The sequence below is a fragment of the Balaenoptera musculus genome, chromosome 1, assembly GCF_009873245.2.
Source record: "Balaenoptera musculus isolate JJ_BM4_2016_0621 chromosome 1, mBalMus1.pri.v3, whole genome shotgun sequence".
Taxonomy (NCBI): Eukaryota; Metazoa; Chordata; class Mammalia; order Artiodactyla; family Balaenopteridae; genus Balaenoptera; species Balaenoptera musculus.
Window position 1 is genome coordinate 79,444,896 of NC_045785.1, and position 26,553 is coordinate 79,471,448.

A 26,553-nucleotide genomic window follows, 5' to 3' on the forward strand; every position below is an offset into this window, starting at 1 on the left:
GGTAGTAAGCGGCAGAACTGGGATTGAAACCACATCTATATGATGACAGAGGTTGTGGTCTTTAACAGTATGTTATACTATTTACGTAAACATTCAAAAAACTGGAATTTAATAATCCAATATATTAACAGTTATTATTTCTGATGTTGCAATTACCATTGATTTTTTTCTTCTTTAAATTTATTTTCCAAGATATCTAAAATGAACACCTATCTCTTTTATAATTGGAGAAAAAAGATACTAAAATTTGGTACTTCTTTCACTGATCCTTTCTCCATTTACAGAGGCGTGCACACACACACACACACACACACACACAAATATACACATATATAAAATCTGTCCTTCCTCCAGCACAAATTTTCTTCAACCTTCAAAATTCTGTCATTACCATTCTCTCTCTGTGTGTACTTCTTTAAAGAGGCTCTGAAGGATCCCACTAAATGTAGGAGAGTCCTAGTCCTTGCCTTTGAGGGACATATCAATCTTTCTTTTCTCGCCTAGTTGCCAATTAACAAAGCTCCATTAGAGACCATTACCGCCAAAGCAATGATATAGCCTTCAGTCTTTGCACACTAAAAACAAATCATTTTTATAAACCCATTCTTGTTTTCAAGCCTTATTTATAACTGCCCAGGATGTGAGTGCATTTTTTTTCCCTGTTCTATACATCATCCATCATCAGCAATAAGAGCTCAATGCCTGGACGTTTGCTACAATTCTGGGGATGATGAGGAGGAGGAGGAGGAGGAGGAGGAGGAGGAAGAGGAGGAAGAGGAGGAAGAGGAGGAGGAGTAGGAAGATGGTACAGAAGGCCAGCAAAGCCATAGTTCATTCTGCCACAGTCATGTTGCCTACAGCAAGACGCAGCATGGATTATTTCAACTTGAAAGGAAGCAGATATATACAGTGGGTGGGAAGGTGTCATATTTACAGCCCTGATCTTTCAGCAAACATTTATTGAGCAAATACTATGTGTCATGTGCTACAGTAGACATTCAGTCTACAAAGATGAATAAGGCCTCGTTTTCTGGCCTGGTGGAGCTAATAATCTAGTTGGGAAGAAAGGCTAAAAATATAATTTGAGACGTGATCCGGAAGGACCTTGTTAAGGAGTTTTGATCTTATCCTTTGGGTATGGAGAGTCCTCAGAAGTTTTTAAGTCGTGACATAATCTGACTTGCTTATAGAGGAAGTACTCTGATGAGAATGTAAAAAATGGAGTGACATCCAAGAGACTATTATGAGACTGAGGATTAGTCAAGGAAGAAATTACGCCAGTCTGAACCAGGGCAATGGGGATACTGATACATTTTGGATATTGACTTGACAAGTCTTCCTAACCAGCTGGATTGGGAAGGGGCATGTGCAATGAGGGAGCAGGAAAAATCATAGTGACCTTTGAAGTTTTTGGCTTGAATGATTAGTCCTGGCGACACCATTCACAGAGATAGGGAACATAGATGGAGGATTCTTAAGTTGTTTTTAGAAATGCTAAGTTTGATGTTTCTAAAGGACGTTATGTTGAGGTTTTTAGAAAACAATTGGGAATGTGGGCATACAACTCTTGAGAGAGGTCAGCATGGTGTTTGCTGTGATTCTGTCATACGTAAATGGATTCCAGTGAACACCGAAGGGGTCGTTTTCCCCTTCTGAGTGAGAGAGGAAGCCAAAGTAGGTTTTTAAGCAGGCAAACCCTTTAAATTTTCCATACCCTTACCCTAACATGCTGATGTAACCTGGTATGGTTTTCTAATTGTTTATTTAATTGTCTGCAAGCCCCTCGAGGGCACAGATTATACATAATGAATTTGCTGAACGGATTAATGGCTGCCTGGAGTGAGGAAATGGGAAACATAAATAGATTATATGGTCTTGTTTTTCCAAGAGTTGTTAACTCTATAAATAGCAAACAAAGGAAGTGAGACCTGCAGGTCCCCTCTTGAACTCTCTTCAAGCCCCACTATATCACAGCTCCATTCTTGACCCCTGGTTTCACCCTCTTTCTAACTCCTCCCAAACCAGCCTATCACCAAGCCATTGTATTAGTTCAGGCTAGCGTCTTCTCACATCTGTATTGCTACAGCAACATCCTGATGGTTCCTCTCCAATCCTGCATCCTCTAAGTCATTATCCACACTTCAGCCAGTACAGCATTTATACACTGTAAATCTGATCATGTCATTCTCTTGTTCAAAACATTTTAACGGCTCATATTATAATCACGGTAAGAGCCAAACTCCTTAGACTTATAACAGATCTTGCTGTCCAAAACCCTTCTGCTTACTTCTCTCCAGGCTTTCCTCTTTTACCAGCCTGCCTCTTTCTTCTTTCCCTCATACTCATGCTCTCTAGTCACGCTAGAGACTACACCTGTTCCCATGTGCCTTCTCTTTTCTGGCCTCAGGACTTTTGCACATGCTATTCACACAGCCTGGAGCCCTGCACCTTTCCTCTTGCCCTCTCAAATTGACTAACCCCTGTTTAGCCTTCAGGTCTGTGCTCAGTTATCCCCCCTGCCCGCAGGAAGCTTGCTCTGACACCTGATACCAAGACTTGGTTTCATGCTCATTATATGTCTATCCATGGCATGCCTACATTTCTCTCCTAGCAGTACTTACCACACGGCACTGCTTCAGCCTGTGGACCTTTCCTCGTCAGTGGACCGTGAGCTCTTTTCTCTGTTGTTCCCATCATCTAATGCAGTGCCTGGCACATAATAAGCCTTTTGCAAATATGTGATGGATGAGCAAATGTCCTGCAGGGATGAAGAAAACATGAGCATGTCACCTGGCAAAACAGGCTTCATGCTTTCTCTATATCCTGTCTGGGCTGAGCCAGCAAATGAGGTCAATGTTTAATCAACTGGTCCACTAAGTGCCATTAAACTATAGCTTCTCATGCAGTCAGAGATGAAAGAAAACTGAAGTTGAAATTTTCTTCAGAAAAAGAGCAAGCACTGATATTTCAAAGAGAAGATGCTCAGATGAAACATATCCATCTCCTGGTTGTACTGGCAGGTGGGATGTTATTAGCATCCCTGATAAGCAATGAGATGGAGATGAAGCCCAAAGCACTTCCTCTTCTTCCTCCCTCTCTCTCTCTCTCTCTCTCCCCCCTTCTCTCTCTTCCTCCCTCTCTCTTTCTCTTTCTCCCCCCATCCCTCTCTCTTTTTCTCCCCTCCATCCCCACCTTGCTTCACAACAATCTTAAGACAAGGGAAGTGCAATTATGCAGTGCCTGTTTAAAATTTAAGAGGATAAAAATGAGTTGAGGGTTTTTTTTCCTTTTTGCAGGAAACAAATTAGCCCACAGTAGACTTGTGCCTGCAAGCAGCCCATTTAATTTGGTTATTTCCTACGTCTTGAGGCTAGCTTTTTCCCACTAATTCTGTCAGCCTTTTTCCATATCAGGGCTTATCTCTTCACTGTACCCAGAATCATGTGACAAGTGAGAGTCCTGGCTGTATTTTATCTATTCAATCATCCCACCACCTTATTCCAGAAAGAATCTAAGGTGATGAGTCATTTTTATAAGCACAATCTCTCCCTTAAATTGATGCCCAGTGGTTTCTAGCAGTTTACTAAAGTTTCAAGCCCACACCATTAAGCATATAGTTAAAAATCCACTCACAAAGTTCATGTTTCCAATATATTTGGGATATCAAGTACATAAGCTCACAAAATGACCACACAGGGAGTTCCTGCGCCTGGCTGTCCAATCGCAGGAGATCCCTTTGCACTGTATCTATTTTGAGCTGGCAGAAGAATTTGGATCTTCACCTGAGCTCCAGGCCCATGTGCCCAACTTCCTGCTGGAAATTGTCACCTGATGGCTCTGCAGGCATCTCAAATTTGAGATGCCAAAAACTGAGCTCACTGCCTTACTTGGAGCATAGTACGGTGGCCAACAGCACAGAATCTGCTGCCAGACTGCCTAAGTTCAAATCCTGACTCTACCTCTTAGCAGCTGCAAATGGGCAAATTACTTAACCCACTGGTGCCTCCCTCTCTTCATCTATGAAATGTGGAAAATACAGGGCCTCCACCAAGGGACTGCTACTTGGGATAAATCAGTTAACACGCATCAAGTGCTTAAAATACTTAGAACAGCACGTTCAGCATCTCCTGGCTGGCAGTGTTGCTGTTGCGGTCAGTTCCCTCCGTGGTGAATGGCATCAGCATCCACCAATTTTCCAGAAAGTGAAAGTCAACCCCGTGCTCTTCCTAGTCCCTCACTTCACCTGTAATTGGTCTCCCAAGTCTTGCTAACTTTACATTCCCAAGATTCTCCCAAGCCCACCTCCTTCTCTCCACCCCCAGGGACATTGTTTCTGTTGAAGCTTTCTTCTTTTCTCACTTGGATGAACGTGGTTGACTTCTAAACCATCTCAGCACCTCCAGTGTTGCCCCCTCCACAAAACTCTCTACACAACTGCAGTCATGTCACTTCCCTGCTTAACCCCTTGCAGTGCTTCTCTGTGGAGGGTCACCTTCCTCAATGTACTATTCCAGTGCCTTTGACATCAGCCTCCATCCTCCTAGTTTCCTTTCCTGCCCTCCCAAGAGCCACCCCCATCTCCAGCAACATGGAACCATTGGGAGATGCTGATACACATTGTGCTCTCTTGCCTCTGGCCTTTGCACAAGCCACTCTCTCCTGTCTAATAATCTATTCTCTGCCTTCTTTGCTGGGCAAGTCATGGTGTTTTCTCCCTAGGTCCAGCTCTCCTCTAACCTATGCAGCGCCTTGTGTATGCCTCACCACACTACATTGCATTTATCTGTTTCCTTGGATATCTCTTCTACTCTGTTATTTCCTTGATGAAGTATGGACATGGTATTGGTTAAGAACTCTGAAGTCATTCTGCCAGGTTTGAATCCTGGCTCCTATCACTTCCTGGCCGTACAACTTTGGGCAAGTGACCTAGCCTCTCTACCTCCGTTTTCTTATCTAGCAGGGTAATGAAAAGACCTACCTCATAGGACCACTGTGAGAATTAAATGAATTACTTCATGTAAAGTGCTTGGAACCATTCCTGGTTCACGGTAAGATATAAATAAATGGAAGTTAATTACTATTATTATTATTAACCCTGTCCTATTATTAATTGGGACCTCAAACAACACACACCAAAAAGTTAGCAACTTAAATAGGTTTTACGATAAAAAGACACAACGCCCTAACTTGACACTGTCTCCTCTGCTCATCACTAGGCAGCTGAGAACTGCAGAGAATGTAGACCTTACTGCTCCCACTTCCCCACCAGTGTAGCCTCCTCAGGGAGGCCCTCCAGGGCTGGTTTCCAGGACCCTGGGTGGCTTGGTGCAGAAGTGTGCACCTTGGAGCCAGGGTCCTGAGTCTGCCACCATGAAACCTGTAATACTCCAAATTGCTTAATTTCTCTGTTTCCTCATCCATAAAATGGAAAAGCATACCTACTTTGCAATGCAGTGTGTAAAGCAAGTAGCCATGTGCTGGCATGTAGTAAATAGCAACTATTAAAGTTTAAAAAAAAAAGACCTTTCCTCAGCATTACTGTAAAATCATTCTAATTAATCAAAACATATAAAACTCTTACAGAAGAAGGTATAGTTGAAAGTGTTAATAGGCATAACGTTAATACGGAGGGAAATAGGGTCATTAAAGAGAGCTCCAGGTATGGAATGGAGATGAGAAATTTATGTGAAAAATAATAATTTCAGAAGACAGGTGCCCCTCTATTCTGAGCGAGCCCTGCCCTCCTACATCTCCAGGGCAGATCTGCTGAGCCTCCATGTGGCCAAGAGACTGAGAACATAAAGTCATCCTTCCCTCCAAATGCATCACTCACAGAGCTAATCATGAGTTCTGGGCACCATGGCTACATTTCTCCTGGGCTTCACTCTCATTTTGAAGTTACCCTGTTGAACACCCTTTTTTAAAAATGAAGTATAGTTGATTTACAATGTTGTGTTAGTTTCAGGCGTACAGCAAAGTGATTCATACCATATATATATGGTATGGCTATATATGTATAATATATATTCTTTTTCAGATTCTTTTCCCTTATAGGTTATTATAAAATATTGAGTATAGTTCCCTGTACTATACAGTAGGATCTTGTTGTTTATTTTATATATAGTAGTGTGTATCTGTTAATCCCAAATTCCTGATTTATCCCTATTCTCCCCTTTCCCTTTGGTAACCATAAATTTGTTTTCTATGTCTGTGGGTCTATTTCTGCTCTGTATATAAGTTCATTTGTATCTTTTTTTTTAGATTCCACATATAAGTGATATCGTATGGTATTTGTCTTTCTCTGTCTGGCTTACCTCACTTAGTATGATAATCTCTAGGTCTATCCATGTTGCTGCAAATGGCATTATTTCATTCTTTTTTATGGCTGAGTAATATTCCATTGTGTATATGTACCACATCTTTATCCATTCATCTGTCTATGGACAGATCTTTATCCATTCATCTGTCTATGGAAGGTTGCTTCCATGTCTTGGCTATTGTAAATAGTGCTGCAACTATCCTGTTGAACACCATTTTTTTAAAAAAAATAATTGTTTTGTTATGGCAGGTCAAACCTAGAATACAATCAAATGCTTTTAAAACATGGTTGTTTTGACTTCAGAGGCAGGCAGTCCAGCAGGGAACACAAAGCCTGCCCACGAAGTAGGAGTCCTGGATTCTAGTCTAGCAACTGGCTGTGGGACTTTAGGTAGATCATTCTGCTCTCTGGACCTCAGTGCTTTCATCATAAAATGAGGTAAATTAGTCCAGAGGATCTCCAAGTCTCTTTCCAGGATGAAAATGTATTTAAAGCCAGGCATATTTAGTACATCAATTTCATCATATATTATTGCTTTTGAATCACTAACATAATGTATCCTAACAGTTCCATTGTGGAAACTAAATTAAAGGGCACTCCTTTAGCTTGAAAATCTTTTTCTAGAATACTTTTCCAAATTATTATAGAGGATAAACCAAAAGTCCCTGTTCATCTATACTTAAAATGACCACAAATTTGTGTATACCTTAACAAATAAGATAAGAACTGTAAATGACATCTACAAGACACTGGGGGATATTTTCAACATTTATTGGGACATAAAGAATAAGAACTGTGCTAATGTTTGTGTGTGGAGGTTCACTGGTAACTTATCCTCCATGAGAGATGCATAGCAATGCTGTGCAGATTCTGCACATAAAAGTAAAACGTTAGTCACTTAGAATTTCCCAGAAATTAATATAAGAAACCAGCCAATCGTGAAAGTAAAAGCACTTTTTCTTTGCAACTGTGATTTCAACTCAGAGTTGTAATGAGGTAAAATTAAAGATGTTATGAAACCAAGTCCCCTCTATTCCCTCTTGTCTCTACTGCCTTACAAACCTTTACTCATCCTCCCTTTCAATAGAGGTAGAGTTCTCCTCTCAAAAGCCTGTTTCTCTCCCCTGTGCTGTTTATTGCTTTGCTCTATTATGGATACATGCCTAATTCCAGAGTTGTCCCTGTGTCCTGTTCATATATTCTCAATCTCTCCCTTCCCCCTGGTTCCTCCTTCCTTTCTTCTAAACACACACAGTTATCCCGTAGAATAATTTATTCGGCCATAATGCAACTTCTGTTAAAAGTCCTTCTATTTAATACAGCCATCTTGAAATTGTATCTATATTTGTTATCTCCATTATCTCTCCACTGTTCAATTTCTTAACCTTCTAAGTCATTCCTTCCCAGGCAACTCTAGAGTGCCCTCAGAACCACATCCCTTTCCCTCCATTACAGAACCTGCAAAATGGTACTAGCAAATGACTAGTTGAACGGGAGTGAAATCTTAGAGTCCTCTTAGGCCTCTCCTCTGAATTCTACTCTCAAATATCTCAGTGTCTACTCAATATTGCCACTTGAATGTTATACCAGTCCCGACTCCTACAAGTAACGGCACACCAAAGGGATTCCTGAAGAGAATTTGATGAAGGGACTCTTTGAGAAGTAGTGGGAAGCATTTGGGGAACCAACAAGAAATGATGAAGCCCTCAAGGAACGAGCAAGGGCAAGGAGCCATTATCACATCTAGATTTAAAGTGTTACAAGCTGAACTGCATCCTCCCTCAAAAAATTCATGTTGAAGTTCCAACCCCCAGTAATTCAGAATGCGACCAAATTTGGAGATAGGATCTTTTTGGAGGTGATTAAGTTAAAATGAGGTCATCAGGGTAAGCCCTAACCCAATATGCCTAATGTCCTTATAAGAGGATGTCAGGCACATACAGAGGAAAGAGGATGTGAAGAAACAGGGAGAAAATGGCCATCACAAGCTGAGGTGAGGGGCCTGGAACAGATCCCTTCCCTCATTTGCCATCAGAAGGAACCAAGAGTGCTGACGCTTTGATCTCATACTTCTAGCCTCCAGAAGTATGAGAAATACATTTCTGTTGTTTAAGTCACTCAGTGTGTCTCCAAAGCAGAGGGTCTCTCTCCTGGGATCTCCCAGGCAAATTCGCCTCCATGACACAAAGATACATACAAACACATGTATTGGTTTTCCCTCCGAATTAAAATATAGCCTTTTTGCTTTTCCTGTATATATAAGTAAGGCATTCCTATTGTTAGAAAGTCAAACAATTCAGAAAATGATAAGGAAGAAAGTAAAAAAATAAGATTACTTAAATTCTACCACACTGAGATATTCATTATTAACGTTTATGTGACTATAATTTCATACACGTTTTTAGGCACAGATGTATCTTATATATAAGATTTTATATAAATGGGTTTCATATCATACATGCCTTTTAAAAAGGTCTAAATACCTTCCCCTTATCTTCAATCTTTCTGTTTACTCACCTATCCCTTCCCTTTCTCCTGACCCCTATACTTCACCTCACCCCTGACCCAGGAACCAATGTTAACATTTTGTCATATAGTCTTCCATACTTCTTTCCAGCCTCATAAGTCAAGTGTGAATATTTAAGTACATATATTGGGCTTTGGGGTAATTTACAGTAAAAATGAAGACTCGCTTCAAAAGATACTGCTTACCCCTATCTTCTCTTAATTTTTCTTCTAAAAATTTCTGCTTTTTATTTTATATTTAATTTGTAATATCTTTGGGATTATTTTTACATGTGATGAGAGATAAGAGCATAATTTTAGTTTTCTTCTAGATGTAAGGCAAGTTATGCCAACATTTTTATTAAAACCAATTATTTTTTTCCCCTGAAATTGAAATGTCACCTTTGGCATATGTCAACTTCCCATAGTTACTGAGATCTATTTCTTGACTCTCCATTCTATTTCCATTGGTCTTTTATGTTAGTATCATATTGCTTTAATTGCAGTGTCTTTATAGTATGATTTAATCTCTAGTAAAACATCACTGCTTTTATTTTTAATAATTTTGTTGATTATTCTCAGACATTTAATCTTACATGTGTATTTTTTCTAAAATTACTCTATTTTGAGATATAGATTCGCATGCAGTTATAAGATATGATAGAGAAATCCCATGATTCCCCAAGTAGTAACATATTGAAAAACCATAGTACAGTATCACAATAAGGATATTGACAGTGACACAGTCAAAAAGTAGAACATTTCCATCACCACAAAGATCCTCTGTGTTTCCCTTTTATAGTCACACTCACTTCTCTCCTGCCCCTACCCATTCCTTAACATCTGGCCACCACTTATCTGTTCTCCATTTCTATAATTTTATAATTTCAAGAATGTTATATAAATGGAATCATGCAGTATACAACATTTTGGGATTGACTTTTTCACTCAGCATAATTCCTTTGAGATTCATCCAAGTTGTTGCTGCATCGATGTTTCCTTTCTTTTTATTGCTGAGTAGTATTCTATGGTATCAATATATCACAATTTGTTTAACCATTCACTCATTGTAGAACATTTGGATCATTTCCAGTTTGGGGTTATTATGGATTAAGTTGATTTGGACATTCACATACAAGTTTCTGTATGAACATAAGTTTTCATTTTCTTGAAAAAATGACTAAAAGTATAATTGTTAAGTTGAAGTCATATGCTAGTTCCATGTTTAGCTTCATAATAAATGGCCAAACTCTTTTCCATTGTGGATGTACCATTTTATATGCTCATGAGCAATGTAGGAGTGATCCAGTTTCTCCCATTCTCAACAGCATTTGGTGTTGCCATTACTTGTTATTGTAACCATTTGGAGAGGTGTGTAGTGGTATCTCATTATGGTTTTAATTTGCATTTTCCAAATGGCTAATGATGTTTAACATCTTTTCATGTGCTTATTTGCCATCTGTATGTCCTCTTCAGTGAAATGTCTGTGCATGTCTTTTGCCCGTTTTCTAATTGGATTCTTATTTTTTTACTGTTAAGTTTTGAGAGGTCTTTATTTATTCAAGACACTGTTTCTTTGTCAATGTGATTTACAAACATTTTACCCCAATGTGGAGCTTGTTTTCTCATCTTCTTTAAAGGGTTGTTCACAGACCAAAGTTTTTAATTTTGATGAAGTAAATAAAACTTATTGATTTTTCTTTTATGGACTGTGATTTTGGTATCAAATATAAGAACTCTTTGCCTAGCCTTAGATCCTGAAGATTTTCTGATTTTTTCTTAAAAGTTTTATATTTTAGCATTTTACATTTAAGTCTGTGATCCATTTTGAGTTAATTTTAGTATAAAGTGTGAGACTGAGGTTGAGGTTCACTTATTTGCCTGTGGATATCCAACTGCTCCGGCACCATTGTTGAAAAAGCTATTTTCCTCCATCAAATTGCTTTTGCACTTCTGTGAAAAATCAGTTAGGCATAGTAGTGTGGGGATATTTCTGGTTTCTCTAGTCTATGCCCATTGATCTCTGTGTCTAATCCCCTGCCAATACTATACTGTTTTGATTACTGTAGTTAGATAATATTCTTAAAATCATGGAAGCTGATTTCTTCCACTTTTCATTTTCAAAAATATTTTTACCTATTTTAATTTCTTTTTCTTTTCACTTATATTTTAGAATAATATTGCCTATATCTAGGAAAAATATTGCATTAAATCTGCTTATCGATTTGGGGAGAACTGACATCTTTACAATGTTGGATTGTTCAATTCATGAATATATGCCTCTTCATATACTACTTGGATCTTCTTTGATGTCTTCCATCAGTGTTTTATAGTTTTCATCACACAAGTTCTATACATTTTTGTTAGATTTATATCTAAGTATTTAATATTTTGAATGACTCTAAATATTATATTTTTAATTTCAGTGTCCACACATTCATTGCTGGTATATTGAAATGCAGTTGACTTTTGTATGTTTATCTTGTATCTTATGACCTCGCTGAATTCACTTTCTGGTTCTATAGGTTTTTATGTACATTCCTTGTGATTTTCTATGAAAACAGTGAGGTCAACTGAAACTAGGGACAGTTTTATTTCTTCCTTTCCGACATGCCTCTTTTATTTCCTTATCTTGCCTTACTGTCCTGGCCAGAACTTCCAGTTCTATGGGTGAGAGTGGTCATTCTCCCCTTGTTACCAATTTTAGAGGGAAAGCATTGAGTCTTTTACCATAAGTATAATGTTAGCTATAGGGTTTTTTGGTAGATGTTCTTGGTCAAGTTAAGAAAGTTTGCCTCTATTCCTACTTTTCTGAGAGGTTTTTTGTTTTGTTTGTTTTTTTAATTTTTATTTTATATTGGAGTATAGTTGATTAACAATGTTGTGTTAGTTTCAGGTGTACAGCAAAGTGATTCAGTTATACATATACATGTATCTATTCTTTTTCAAATTATTTTCCCATTTAGGTTATTACAGAATATTAATCAAAGTTCCCTGTGCTACACGGTAGGTCCTTGTTGGTTATCTGTTTTAAATATAGCAGTGTATATGTGTCAATCTCAAACTCCCAATCTACCCCTCTCCCCACCCTTTCCCCCTAGTAACCATAAATTTGTTCTCTAAGACTGTGAATCTGTTTCTGTTTTGTAAATAAGTTGATTTGTATCATATTTTTTAGATTCTGCATATAAGCAATGTCATATGATATTTGTCTTTCTCTATCTGACTTACCTCACTTAGTATGATATTCTCCAGGTCTATCCATGTTGCTGCAAATCGCATTATTTCATGATTTTTAATGGCTGAGTAATAGTCCATTGTACATATGTACCACATCTTCTTTATCCAATCATCTGTCGATGGACATTTAGGTTGCTTCCATGTCTTGACTATTGTAAACAGTGCCGCAACGAACATCGGGGTACATGTATCCTTTCAAACCATGTTTTTCTCCAGATATATGCCCAGGAGTGGGATTGCTAGATCATATGGTAATTCTAATTTTAGTTTTCTGAGGAACCTCCATACTGTTTTCCACAGTAGCTGCACCAACTTACACTCCCACCAACAGAACATTCTTTAACAAAAATAAACTCAAAATGGATTAGAACTAAATGTAAGACCAGATACTATAAAACTCTTAGAGGAAAACATAGGAAGAATGCTCTTTGACTTAAATCACAGCAATATCTTTTTCCATCCGTCTTCTAGAGTAATGAAAATAGAACCAAAAATAAACAAGTGGGACCTAATTAAACTCAAAAACATTTGCACAGCAAAGGAAACCATAAACAAAATGAAAAGACAACCCACAGAATGGGAGGAAATATTTGCAAACAATGCAACTGATAAGGGATTAATCTCCAAAATTTACAAACAGCTCATGTGGCTCATATCAAAAAAACAAACAACCCAATCAAAAAATGGGCAAAAGACCTAAATAGACATTTCTCCAAAGAAGACATACAGATGGCCAAGGGGCACATGAAAGGATGCTCAACATCACTAATTATTAGAGAAATGCAAATCAAAACTGCAATGAGATATCACCTCACACCAGTCAGAATGGTCATCATCAAAAAGTCTACAAACAATAAATGCTAGAGAGGGTGTTTGTTTGTTTCTAATGAATGGGTATTAGATTTGTCAAATTTTTTTGCATCAATTATGTAAGTTTTTTCTTTAGCCTGTTAATATGTGGATCACATTGGTTGATTCTCAAATAAGCCTTGTTTCTCTTGAATAAACTCCACTTGGTCTTGGTATATACTACTTCATTTTATGTGTTGCTGAACTCTGCTAATTTTTGTTCCAAGGTTTTATGTCTATATTCATGAGAGATGTTTGGTCTGTTGGTTTTCCTTTTTTGTACTGTCTCTGTCTGTTTTTGGTATGAAGGTATGCTAGCCTGAAATAAAATGAACTGGGAAGTGTTCCTTCCTCTTCTGTTTTTTGGAAGAGATTGTGGAGCAATTGTGTAATTCTTCTTCTTTAAATATCTGGTAGAATTATCTGGTGAAACTACCTTAAGTTTCCTTTTTGGGTCGTTTTAAAATTGTGAATTCCATTTCTTTAATAGTTATAGTATCATTCAAATGATCTATTTCATATTGAGTGAATTATGGTAGTTTGTGTTTTTTCAAGATATTGGTCAATTTCATCCAGGTTGTTTGTATTCAGAATATTCCCAAGGATATTTTGATGTCCTCAGGGTTTATAACAGATGTCCTGTTTCATTCCTGATATTGGAAATTTGTATTGATATCTTTTCTCCCTTTTTCTTTGTCTTAGTCTTGCTAGTGGTTTTTAAATTTAATTCATTTTTTTCCAAAGAAACAATTTTTTGTTTCACTGTTTTTTTCCTATTCTTTTCCTGTTTTCAATGTCATTGATTTTTGCTCCTATCTTTATTATTTCCTTCTTTCTCCTCACTTTTCATTTATTTTACTCTTCAAGTTTCTTGAGGTGAAAGCTTATATTATTGAGACTTTCCTTCATTTCTAATATAAGCATTCAGTGCTATAAAGTTCCCTCTCAGCACTACTTTAGCTGTGTCCCACAAATTTTTATATGTTTATTTTCATTTGTTCAATGTTTCAGTTATTTCTTTTAGACTTCCTGTCGACCCATGGCTTATTTAGAAGTATGTTGTTTACTTTCTAAGAATTTGGAAATTTTCTTGCTATCACTCTATTATTGATTTCTAGTTTGATTCCACTGTGGTTAGAGAACACAGTCTGTATGGTTTCAATTCTTTTAAAATTGTTCAGGTTTGTTTTGTGGCCTAATATATGGTCTTCGTTGGTATACGTTCTGTGAGCATTTAAACAGAATGTCTAGTCTTCTGTTTGGGCATGGAACGTTTTATAAATACTGATTAGATCTCATTGTTTGATGCTGTTCATTTCTTCTATATCACTGCTGATACAGATACAGTTGTTCTATCAATTGATGAGAGAGGGGTGTTGAAGTCTCCAACTATAATTTTTAATTTGTCTATTTCTCCTTACAGTTCATATCAACTTCACTTCGCATATTTTGCATTTTTTTTCTTTGCTCTGAAGTCTGTTTTATCTGATATTAATAAAGCCACTCCTGCTTTCATTTTATTAATGTTGCATGCTATATCTTTTTCCAATCTTTGCTTTCAACCTACCTATATCATTATAATTGAAGTTGGTTTGTTGTCGGTAGTAAATATTTAGGTAATCTTTCTTAATCCACTCTGCCAACCTCTGTCTTTAATTGGTTCATTTATACCATTATATTTAATGTAGTTACATATGTTAGGACTTAAGTCTGCCATTCATTTTTTTGTATTCTGTTTGTTCTTTGTTTTTTATTTCTGTTTTCTTTTTCCTGCCTTCCTATATAATACTTGAACATTTTTTAGAATACTATTTTTATTTATTAATAGTGTTTCTGACTGTATCTCTTTGTATAGCCTTTTATAATGGTTGCCCTAGGTATTACATTACACAGCATTACTTATCACAGTCTACTGGGTCTACATTTTACCAGTTCAAGTAAAATATAGAAAACTACCTCCTTTTATATTCCTTTACCTTCTCCCATTTATAATATAATCATCTTAAGTATTTCCTCTTCATACACTAAAACCATTTTTCCCAGTATTATAATCTTTGTTTTAACAGTAAAATATAATTTAGTAAAATGAAGAGGAAAAGGAAAATGTAACATATTTGCCTATATTTTCACTCTTTTGTTATTTCTTCCTTTCTGATGTTCTAAGTTTCCTTCTTTAATTATTTTTTTCTGTTTAGAGAAATTCTTTTAGTTGTTATACTATGACACTCTGGATCTTGTTTATACCTTCTTGTTTTCTCTGCTTCTTCTATCAATCATCTATCTATCTCTCTATCTTATTGATTCTGTTTCTCTAGAGAACCTTGACTAATAAAGTAGTTATTATCTAAACATTATCTGTCTTGCTAATCTGTTCTTTTCCTGGTCCTTTAGCTAAAGAGAATAGGCTTTTGCTGGCCTTTTCCTTGTCTGAGTCTGTTAGGATTTCTGGGTTGCTGGCCTCTTCAGTTGTAAGTCTGGGATATACGAGGCCAAAGAAAATCCAGGAAACTCACCACTGTGTTGTTCCTTGGGTCTTGAGATCCCTAGCTGGTCTACCTTCTTCTCTCCACCTTTCAGAGTCTTCTTATGTTTGTCTTATATGTACTGTCCAAGATTTTCAGCTGTACTTAGTGGAAAGAACAGGGAGGAGAGGAGCTTCAAGATGGCGGAAGAATAAGATGCGGAGATCATCTTCCTCCCCACAAATACATCAGAAATACATCTACATGTGGAACAACTCCTACAGAACACCTACTGAACACTGGTAGAAGACCTCAGACCTCCCAAAAGGCAAGAAACTCCCCACGTACCTGGGTAGGGCAAAAAAAAAAAGAAAAAAGAAAAAACAGAGACAAAAGAATAAGGATGGGAACTGCACCAGTGGGAGGGAGCTGTGAAGGAGGAAAGGTTTCCACACACTAGGAAGCCGCTTCGCGGGCGGAGACTGTGGGTGGAGGAGGGGGAAGCTTTGGAGCCACGGAGGAGAGCGCAGCCACAGGGGTGCGGAGGGCAAAGCGGAGAGATTCCCGCACGGAGGATCGGTGCCAACCAGCACTCACCAGCCCAAGAGGCTTGTCTGCTCACCCGCCAGGGCGGGCGGGGGCTAGGAGCTGAGGCTCGGGCTTTGGAGGTCGGATTGCAGGGAGAGGACTGGGGTTGGCTGCGTGAACACAGCCTGAAGGGGGCTATTGCGCCACAGCTAGCCAGGAGGGAGTCCAGGAAAAAGTCTGGAGCTGCCGAAGAGGCAAGAGACTTTTTCTTGCCTCTTTGTTTCCTGGTGCGCAAGGAGAGGGGATTAAGAGCGCCGCTTAAAGGAGCTCCAGAGACAGGCACAAACCGCGGCTATCAGCGCGGACCCCAGAGACGGGCATGAAACGCTAAGGCTGCTGCTGCCGCCACCAAGAAGCCTGTGTGCGAGCACAGGTCACTATCCACACCGCCCCTCCCGGGAGCCTGAGCAGCCCGCCACCGCCAGGGTCCCATGATCCAGGGACAACTTCCCCAGAAGAACACACAGCGCGCCTCAGGCTGCTGCAACGCCACACCAGCCTCTGCCGCTGCAGGCTCGCCCCACATCCATACCCCTCCTTCCCCGCGGCCTGAGTGAGCCAGAGCCCCCGAAGCAGCTGCTCCTTTAACCCCGTACTGTCTGAGCAAAGAACAGACGCCCTCAGGCGACCTACACGCAGAGGCGGGTCCAAATCCAAAGCTGAAACCTGGGAGTTGTAGGAACAAAGAAGAGAAAGGGAAATCTCTCCCAGCAGCCTCAGGAGCAGCGGATTAAATCTCCACAATGAATTTGATGTACCCTGCATCTGTGAAATACCTGAATAGACAACGAATCATCCCAAATTGAGGAGGTGGACTTTGGGAGCAACGATCTATATATATTTTCCCCTTTTTTCTCTTTTTTGTGAGTGTGTATGTGTATGCTTCTGTGTGTGATTTTGTCTGTATAGCTTTGCTTTTACCATTTGTCCTAGGGTTCTGCCTGTCCTTTTTTTTTTTTTTTAACTTAAAAAATTTTTTTTTCTTAATAACTATTTTTTATTTTAATAACTTATTTTATTTCCTTTTTAATTTTATTTTATTTTATCTTCTTTTTTTCTTTCTTTCTTTTCTCCCTTTTATTCTGAGCTGTGTGGAGGACAGGCTCTTGGTGCTCCAGCCAGGCATCAGGGCTGTGCCACTGAGGTGGGAGAGCCAAGTTCAGGACACTGGTCCACAAGAGACCTTCCAGCTCCATGTAATATCAAACGGCAAAAATCTCCCAGAGATCTCCATCTCAATGCCAAGACCCAGCTCCACTCAATGACCAGCAAGCTACATTGCAGGACACCCTATGCCAAAAAACTAGCAACACAGGAACACAACCCCACCCATTAGCACAGAGGCTGCCTAAAATCATAATAAGGCCATAGACACCCCAAAACACACCACCAGACGTGGACCTGCCCACGAGAAAGACAATATCCAACCTCATCCACCATAACACAGGCACTAGTCCCCTCCACCAGGAAGTCTACACAACCCACTGAACCAATCTTAGCCACTGGGGACAGACACCAAAAACAATGGAAACTATGAACCTGCAGCCTCCGAAAAGGAGACCCCAAACACAGTAAGTTAAGCAAAATGAAAAGACAGAGAAACACACAGCAGATGAAGGAGCAAGATAAAAACACACCAGACCTAACAAATGAAGAGGAAATAGGCAGTCTACCTGAAAAAGAATTCAGAATAATGATAGTAAAGATGATCCAAAATCTTGGAAATAGAATGGAGAAAATACAAGAAACACTTAACAAGGACCTAGAAGAACTAAAGAGCAAACAAACAATGACGAACAACACAATAAATGAAATTAAAAATTCTCTAGAAGGCATGAAGAGCAGGATAACTGAGGCAGAAGAACAGATAAGTGACCTGGAAGATAAAATAGTGGAAATAGCTGCTGCAGAGCAGAAAAAAGAAAAAAGAATGAAAACAATTGAGGACAGTCTCAGAGACCTCTGGGACAACATTAAACGCACCAACATTTGAATTATAGGGGTCCCAGAAGAAGAAGAGAAAAAGAAAGGGACTGAGAAAATATTTGAAGAGATTATAGTTGAAAACTTCCCTAATATGGGAAAGGAAATAGTTAATCAAGTCCAGGAAGCACAGAGAGTCCCATACAGGATAAATCCAAGGAGAAACATGCCAAGACACATATTAATCAAACTATCAAAAATTAAATACAAAGAAGAAATATTAAAAGCAGCAAGGGAAAAACAACAAGTAACACACAAGGGAATCCCCATAAGGTTAACATCTGATCTTTCAGCAGAAACTCTGCAAGCCAGAATGGAGTGGCAGGACATATTTAAAGTGATGAAGGAGAAAAACCTACAACCAAAATTACTCTACCCAGCAAGGATCTCATTCAGATTTGACGAGAAATTAAAAGCTTTACAGATAAGCAAAAGCTAAGAGAATTCAGCACCACCAAACCAGCTTTACAACAAATGCTAAAGGAACTTCTCTAGGCAGGAAACACAAGAGAAGGAAAAGACCTACAATAATAAACCAAAAACAATTAAGAAAATGGTAGTAGGCACATACAAATCGATAATTACCTTAAATGTACATGGATTAAATGCTCCAACCAAAAGACATAGACTGGCTGAATGGATACAAAAACAAGACCCGTATATATGCTGTCTACAAGAGACCCACTTCAGACCTAGGGACACATACAGACTGAAAGTGATGGGAAGGAAAAAGATAGTCCATGCAAATGGAAATCAAAAGAAAGCCGGAGTAGCAATTCTCATATCAGACAAAATAGACTTTAAAACAAAGACTATTACAAGAGACAAAGAAGGACACTACATAATGATCAAGGGATCAATCCAAGAAGAAGATATAACAATTGTAAATATTTATGCACCCAACATAGGAGCACCTCAATACATAAGACAAATATTAACAGCCATAAAAGGGGAAATCGACAGTAATACAATCATAGTAGGGGACTTTAACACCCCACTTTCACCAGTGGACAGATCATCCAAAATGAAAATAAATAAGGAAACACAAGCTTTAAATGATACATTAAACAAGATGGACTTAATTGATATTATAGGATATTCCATCCAAACCAACAGAATACAGATTCTTCTCAAGTGCTCATGGACCATTCTCCAGGATAGATCATATCTTGGGTCACAAATCAAGCCTTGGTAAATTTAAGAAAATTGAAATCGTATCAAGTATCTTTTCTGACCGCAATGTTATAAGACTAGATATCAATTAGAGGAAAATATCTGTAAGAAATACAAACACATGGAGGCTAAACAACACACCTCTTAATAACCAAGAGATCACTGAAGAAATCAAAGTGGAAATCAAAAAATACCTAGAAACAAATGACAGTGAAAACACAACAACCCAAAACCTATGGGATGCAGCAAAAGCAGTTCTAAGAGGGAAGTTTATAGCAATACAATCCTACCTTAAGCAACAAGAAACATCTCAAATAAACAACCTAACCTTACACCTAAAGCAATTAGAGAAAGAAGAACCAAAAAAACCCCAAAGTTAGCAGAAGGAAAGAAATCATAAAGATCAGATCAAAAGTAACTGTAAAAGAAATGAAGAAAACGATAGCAAAGATCAATAAAACTAAAATCTGGTTCTTTGAGAAGATAAACAAAATTGATAAACCATTAGCCAGACTCATCAAGAAAAAAAGGGAGAAGACTCAAATCAATAGAATTAGAAATGAAAAAGGAGAAGTAACAACTGACACTGCAGAAATACCGAGGATCATGAGAGATTACTACAAGCAACTCTATGCCAATAAAATGGACAACCTGGAAGAAATGGACAAATTCTTAGAAATGCATAACCTTCCGAGACTGAATCAGGAAGAAATAGAAAATATGAACAGACCAATCACAAGCACTGAAATTGAAACTGTGATTAAAAGTATTCCAACAAACAAAAGCCCAGGATCAGATGGCTTCACAGGTGAATTCTATCAAACATTTAGAGAAGAGCTAACACCTATCCTTCTCAAACTCTTCCAAAATATAGCACAGGAGGAACACTCCCCAACTCATTCTACGAGGCCACCATCACTCTGATACCAAAACCAGACAAAGATGTCACAAGGAAAGAAAACTACAGGCCAATATCACTGATGAACATAGATGCAAAAATCCTCAACAAAATACTAGCAAACAGAATCCAAGAACATTAAAAGGATCATACACCATGATCCAGTGTGGTTTATCCCAGGAATGCAAAGATTCTTCAATATACGCAAATCAATCAATGTGATACACCATATTAACAAATTGAAGGAGAAAAACCATATGAACATCTCAATAGATGCAGAGAAAGTTTTCGACAAAATTCAACACCCATTTATGATAAAAACCCTACAGAAAGTAGGCATAGAGGGAAATTTCCTCAACATAATAAAGGCCATATATGACAAACCCACAGCCAACGTCGTCCTCAATGATGAAAAACTGAAACCATTTCCACTAAGATCAGGAACAAGACAAGGTTGCCCACTCTCACCACTATTATTCAACATAGTTTTGGAAGTGTTAGCCACAGCAATCAGAGAAGACAAAGAAATAAAAGGAATCCAAATCGGAAAAGAAGAAGTAAAGCTGTCACTGTCTGCAGATGACATGATACTATACATACAGAATCCTAAAGATGCTACCAGAAAACTCCTAGAGCTAATCAATGAATTTGGTAAAGTAGCAGGATACAAAATTAATGCACAGAAATCTCTTGCATTCCTATACACTAACGATGAAAAATCTGAAAGTGAAATTAAGAAAACACTCCCATTTACCACTGCAACAAAAAGAATAAAATACCTAGGAATAAACATACCTAAGGCGACAAAAGACCTGTATGCAGAAAATTATAAGACACTGATGAAAGAAATTAAAGATGATACCAACAGATGGAGAGGTATACCATGTTCTTGGATTGGAAGAATCAACATTGTGAAAATGACTCTACTACCCAAAGCAATCTACAGATTCAATGCAATCCCTATCAAACGACCACTGGCATTTTTCACAAAACTAGAACAAAAAAATTCACAGTTTGTATGGAAACACAAAAGACCCCAAATAGCCAAAGTAATCTTGAGAAAGAAAAATGGAGCTGGAGGAATCTGGCTCCCTGACTTCAGACTATACTACAAAGCTACAGTAATCAAGACAGTATGGTACTGGCACAAAAACAGAAATATAGATCAATGGAACTGGGTAGAAAGCCCAGAGATAAACTCATGCACATATGGTTACCTTATCTTTGATAAAGGAGGCAAGAATATACAATGGAGAAAAGACAGCCTCTTCAATAAGTGGTGCTGGGAAAACTGGACAGCTACATGTAAAAGAATGAAATTAGAACACTCCCTGACACCATACACAAAAATAAACTCAAAATGGATTAAAGACCTAAATGTAAGCCCAGACACAATCAAACTCTTAGAGGAAAACATAGGCAGAACACTCTATGACACAAATCACAGCAAGATCCTTTTAGACCCACCTCCTAGAGAAATGGAAATAAAAACAAAAATAAACAAATGCGACCTAATGAAACTTAAAAGCTTTTGCAGAGCAAAGGAAACCATAAAGAAGATGAAAAGACAATCCTCAGAATGGGAGAAAATATTTGCAAATGAAGCAACTGACAAAGGATTAATCTCCAAAACATACAAGCAACTCATGCAGCTCAATATCAAAAAAACAAACAACCCAATCCAAAAATGGGCAGAAGACCTAAACAGACATTTCTCCAAAGAAGATATACAGATTGCCAACAAACACATGAAAGAATGCTCAACATCATTAATCGTTAGACAAATGCAAATCAAAACTACCATGAGATATCATCTCACACCAGTCAGAATGGCCATCATCAAAAAATCTACAAACAGTAAATGCTGGAGAAGGTGTGGAGAAAAAGGAACCCTCTTGCACTGTTGGTGGGAATGTAAACTGATACAGCCACTATGGAAAACAGTATGGAGGTTCCTTAAAAAACTAAAAATAGTACTACCGTATGACCCAGCAATCCCACTACTGGGCATTTACCCTGAGAAAACCATAATTCAATAAAGTCATGTACCACAATGTTCATTGCAGCTCTATTTACAATAGCCAGGACATGGAAGCAACGTAAATGCCCATTGACAGATGAATGGATAAATAAGATGTGGCACATATATACAATGGAATATTACTCAGCCAAAAGAAGGAACGAAACTGAGTTATTTGTAGTGAGGTGGATGGACCTGGAGACTGTCATACAGAGTGAAGTAAGTCAGAAAGAGAAAAACAAATACAGTATGCTAACACATATATATGGAATAAAGAAAGAAAATGGTCAGAAGAACCTAGGGGTAAGACGGGAATAAAGATGCAGACCTACTAGAGAATGGACTTGAGGATATGGGGAGGGGGAAGGGTAAGCTGGGATAAAGTGAGAGAGTGGCATGGACATATATACACTACCGAACGTAAAATAGGTAGCTAGTGGGAAGCAGCCACATAGCACAGGGAGATCAGCTCAGTGCTTTGTGACCACCTAGAGGGGTGGGATACGGAGGGTGGGAGGGAGATGCACGAGGGAAGAGATACGGGGATATATGTATATGTATATGTATAACTGATTTATATAGCAGAAACTAACACACCATCGTAAAGCAATTATACTGCAATAAAGATGTTAAAAAGAAAAAAAAAAAAAATAACAGGAAGGAGTATGTCTACTCCATTTCCCCCAAAGTGGAAATTCTCCCATGTGTTCTCTTAAGTCATGTTATCCAATTTAAAAAATTGAGACATTAATTGAAATTGCATCTACCTAATATATATTTAACTTTTGAGGAATCCATGTGCTGTTATGAAGAAAACATGAATGCTATATGGCCACAAAACATCACAAGCTCCCTGAATGCCCCCAGAGTACCTGACACAGGGCTGAGAATGTTGTAGGCACCCCATAAAAACTTGCAGTTTAATGTGTTCATTTCCAACTGTTGAATTATCAATCTGTTCATGCTCCTTTGATCACTTATCTATTTTAACATGTACTGAGGCAATCATTTGGAAACAAGTTTCTAGAAAGTTCCACCCAACTGAGTTTTACACAGCATCTTTTCATCTATATGCAGATTAAAAAATCACACTGGAAACAACAGAACCGGAAAGAAACACAGAAATTGTCTACAGACACTTGGCAACCAACTAGTCACCCATGCAGGGAGGCTTGGTAGTCTAGCTACCCCTGGTCAACTTCCAGGAAATGTCTCCAGGGGTCCCAAGAGACATAAAGATGTAAAAATGCGGAATAGAAAGGAGTAGGGTCAATTTGGGACAATTGCTACAATATGGAAATCAGTCAATAGACTTTAACTCTCATTTCTTTAAGTATTTCTATAACATTTCACTCACTTCTCAAAGGCAGGGTTCTAGCTTATTTTCTTTTTTACATTTTCTGTGTGTCTTTCAATAAAATGATCAGAAACTTATGGTTTGAATTCCTAAGCAAAGACCCTTCTGCCAAGGCCTTGCGTGTGTAATATCTAGTTTGACTCTCTGTTCCAGAGATAGAAAATGAAACCCTCACACGAGGGTTCTCTAGAATATAAAAACCACCACTTCACTGCTAGTCTTGTCACTTGGGAAGTGTTAATTGGTATCAGTTAAAGGCAGATCTCTTGGCCTTTGTTAGTATTGTGTCCCTGTTCTTTTCTGCCATAGAGAAAGCACTGTTATAATTGAAAGGCAGCACCACAGCTTCCCAGGTAGGGATAAGGGAAGTATTACTAATTTGCTCAGTGTAGCACCTGCTTTGCTCTTCATTAGACCAAAGGGGAAAGTCAAAGCTTCCAGGGAGCCTGCAGGGGGGAAAGAAGTGTTCCTGGACCCAGCTGTTGCCTAGGAACCCAAGCGATCCTGGAGGGCAATGGACAGTCCTTACCAAAAAACTTCACAGTAAACTGTAATGATTCCCTCCTTGTGATAAAAAGCTGTTATTCCAAATTCCTTCCTTCCTTCATTCACGCATAAAAATATTACTGAGCAGCCAGGATGTGACAGGCACTACTCTAGGCACTGGAGACAGGGCTGAACAAGAGAGACAGGGCTCCCCTCTTCAGATAACTTACACGCTGGTGAGGGAGACAGACGTGTGATGTAATTTCAGTTATTACTGAAGCCACAAAGAAATGCAATGCAGGGAAGGTGACAGTGACGGGGCTGGCATGCTATTTTAGATAAGAGTGGCCAGGGTGGTCTCTCGAAGGGGTGACATTTGAGCAGAGACCTGAATGAAGTGAGGAAACAAGCAATGAAAATTCTGGGGGCAGAGCTTTCACGTCGAAGTACAAAGGCCCAGAGGCAGGATAATGCTGGGTGCGTTTGAAAATCAGCAAGACCAGTGCAGTAGCCGCCTTACACCAGGCAAGAGGGGCCCCTGCCCTCGGCCTCTGCTTCAGAAAGCCTTGCATATCATAAACACACACACACACACAGACACAAATGACAAACACATTGATGCCTCCATCACACAGAAGCTGGTGACCCGCTGTGGTTACAGCACAACCTGTAATTTTAAACAGTTGCCCTCATGACTGGCTTTACCCAGGTTCCAGACAATTGTTTCTCCATATCTTCTGCTCTGTGTCCTCAGAGCAAAAGGCAACTATGTCCGACTGCAAAGGTTTGCTGAGCTGACACAGTCTCAGAATGCAGTGAGTGAGGGTTTTGAGACATGGAAGCACTTTGGCTTACAAAAAAGACAAATCAATTAACTTGTCAAATCCTTTTTCTCAGAAACTGTGAACACAATTGATGTTCACGCATAATGAAGGTTGTTTCTTAGTAGCAAGAAGTATCTATTTTCTTGCTTCTCTTCCCATGCCATTTCCTGGTTTGTGCAGTGTGCACAAATTAGGATGGTATTTGCAGGTTACATATGGACACTGGGAACATTTTGTAATATTAAACAATGCATATTTCTCCTAAATTTGTAGACATGTTGGCTCAGATGTAACAGGTGTGAAACATGATACTGAGACAACTAGATCTAGAGTTATGCATATTTTACATGATAAAATACTGAATAATGGTTAATCTAATTTTCAAAAAATTAAGTAAAAATGTTTAAAAATTAAGTAAAATTTCAGCTTTACTAATTTCATTTAAAATTTTGGTAGTCATTAATTATAATGTGTATTTGCCTTTTAATCTTAATAGATAATTTGACTATTTTAGAAGAAAACTAAACTTTGAATATGTAAAAATTTTTAATCTTTTAATTTTATTTTTATTAAACACCCAGATATATGCAATGATAATTAAATTCAGATGTCTGATATTTTACAGACCTTCAGTTATATAAATCCATAAACCACAGCTTCACACATTTTTTTTTTTTTGCCTTTGTCATTAGAAAGGTATGTTTTCCAAAATGGGAGAATATAATATATTTTGTTTAATAGTTTACTAGCTTTATTTAATGTTTAATATTTAGATATATGGAATGTGGTCCTCAACTTTTACCTCTTGCCTGGGTCCCACAATTGTTAGGGATGAGTCTGGGCCCAGTGGGTCATGGTAAGGAGTTGGAATTTGATTCCAGGTTTGATGGGAAGCCATTAGATGGTTCTGAACTGGGTAGTAGCAACTGTAAGTTCATCCCTATTGTCAAGGACCAATTCAACTGTGATTTTTTTTGGAAACCAAGGTATCAGATGAAGGATTTCTCCACCCGTCCCCCCACTCTTGACTATAAACATGAGAACGGCCATTAAGTGTCATAAGAATTCCAAAACCATCTCAGATCATACCATCACATTCAAGGAGTAGTCTGGTTTATCCAACACATGAGACCAGGCTGAAGTTCAGCAGAGCCTTTTTTCGTAAAGAAGGAATTTCCCTGGTACACAATTTCCTTTTGGGAGGCCTTGACTTTGCTCATGCAAACAACGGATAGAACAGACTGGTTTTAGAATGAATCCATGCTATATTCAGACAATATATTCTCTACAATCAGACTGTCCACTCTGAATCCTGGCCCCTTCACTTTCTAGCTGTATGACCTTGAACAATTTACTTGACTCCTCTCTCTCCCTAAGGAGGTTAATGATGGTATCTGCCTCATAGGATTGTTGTGAAGATCAAGCAAAATAAACTACATGCAAAATTTAGAACTGAGCCAAGCATATATTAAGCACTTAAAAATGTTAGTTATTTAGCATTATTTTCATCTTCTTGGCTATCAAGTGATAAGACCGAAAAGGCCACATTTCAATTCTGTGAATTTTTTTTTAATTGAGCAATTCATGAAGAAGAGGGCTTTTCACAATTGGCAGTATTCAGGCAGGGGCTGCATAATTATCTTTGTGGAAGATTGTAGAAGTAAGCACAGCCTAAGAGGGAAATTGAATTTCATGAGCTCTCTTTTAGTGTCAAGATTCTATGATTCTTACCATAAATTCAGCTTCCTAAGGGTGCTGCAGCCCCACAGAGTTTATAATATCATAGGAAAGACTAAAATGACTCACACAAAGCAGATAACGGTAAAGAGAACGTGACCCCGATGAGAGG